Genomic DNA, 1,601 nt, shown 5'->3' with positions numbered 1-1,601 from the left:
AAAAAAAAAAAAAAAAAGCAAACAACAACAACAAAAAAAGCACTTTACCGGATGTACCAGGTGACCTGATACAGCTGAATTGAAGTTTTTTTTTCTTTTTTCTTTTTTTCTTTTTTTTTTTTTTCCTCCTTCCTTTATAACACTTGTTGATGCCGGAATTTTGTATTCTGTTTTGTAAGAATTGAATAAAACGGCGCGGAGAGCGACGCGAGGAGGCGGCTGCGCGTGTCTGCTTTGGCGCCCGCTCCGGGCGGGAAGGGGCCGCCGAGGCCCCGGGCAGAGGCCGGGCAGCCCGGAGGCCGGGCAGAGGCCGGGCAGCCCGGAGGCTGGTCCCGGGATGGAGGCCGTTCCGGGACGAGGCCCATGGACAGGCCCGGCTCGCCTTGGCCGCTGGTCTGGCCGGCCCGTCGGCTTCGGCCGCCCTGACTCACTGCTGGGTGCCGGGACGGGGACGCGGCCTTGACGCTGCCCCCAGGGCCGGCGGGTGGTAGGGCCCTGGCGCTTGGAGGGTGTAACATAAATAACTGCTTTAAAAGGCCAGGGCCAACCTGCTTGTGATTATTTAATGCTGTTTAATGTGTATTCTTGCCCAGGGAAAAGAAAAAGCGCTGAGCCCGGCTCAGCCCCAACGCCGTCCTGCCCAAGGTTGCCCCGCGACGAGTGGCGGCTCCTGGCTGCGCACAGAGCCTGTGTCCGCCCCGCGCTCGAGTCGCTGCTCCACAAACTCTGCCGCCCTCGTCCTGCAACCCGCCCTCCCGTCGTTGCTGGAGAGGTCGCCCCCAGCCCAGGCTTGGCCGCTGAGCCGCCCAGGTCACGCTCCCTTCCCTGGCTCTCCTGCGTGGAAACCTCCGGCAGCACGTGCGGAGAAGGGCAGCTCCCGAAATAGAGCCCTGGGGAGCTGAAATAACCCGCCCGAGCGTGGTCCCAAAATAGGCTGGAGACAGAAATCGGCCCGGAACGGCGCGCGGTGCCGAAGCGCCGGGGCGAGACGGGGACACGGAGCGGCTGGGGGTGCCCGAGTGGCCCCCTTGGCCGAGGGGAGGGCAGCGAGGGAAGGGCTGCGGCCGCCGAAACGCTTCCCTGTCCTCCCTGCGCTTGGGAAGCAGGGGAAGGGAAGGAAGGAGGCGACGCGAAGGCCGCGGTGACTCCTAACACCCAGGCAGGCAACCGGGCAAACCGGTTTGACACTGTTGCTGCTGGTGCCGTTTTGGGGATGCTTTGGAGGTATCTGGGTTCTCTGCGCTGCCACCAGCCCTCCCTTGAGGACCGAGCCCTGTCTGAAGGCCGCCACATCCAGGAAAACAGAGGAGGAAAGTCCCGGCGTGGGGGCACTGCCGGCCTCCGAGCGGGGACCGAGCCTTTGCACAGGCTGGGACGGGAGCTGGCGGCCGGAGCAACACGCAGCCTCCCGGCCCTGCCACTCGCCTTAGCTCAAAGCTCATTCCTAAACGCGTCAGGTCTGGCAAAGCTCTTCCCCCCCCACCCCTGCAAACACCTAACACACCTGCCCCAGGCCTCCAGAAACCGGTTTTAGTCTTAGTGTAACCCTTTCGGGACGAGTTGCTCGGCTATGTTAGCTCGGCTCGTTATTCCTTTGTTGG

This window comes from Nothoprocta perdicaria, unplaced genomic scaffold (assembly GCF_003342845.1).
Source record: "Nothoprocta perdicaria isolate Ctin4 unplaced genomic scaffold, notPer1 scaffold_286, whole genome shotgun sequence".
Classification (NCBI taxonomy): Eukaryota; Metazoa; Chordata; class Aves; order Tinamiformes; family Tinamidae; genus Nothoprocta; species Nothoprocta perdicaria.
This window is presented reverse-complemented; position numbering follows the sequence as displayed.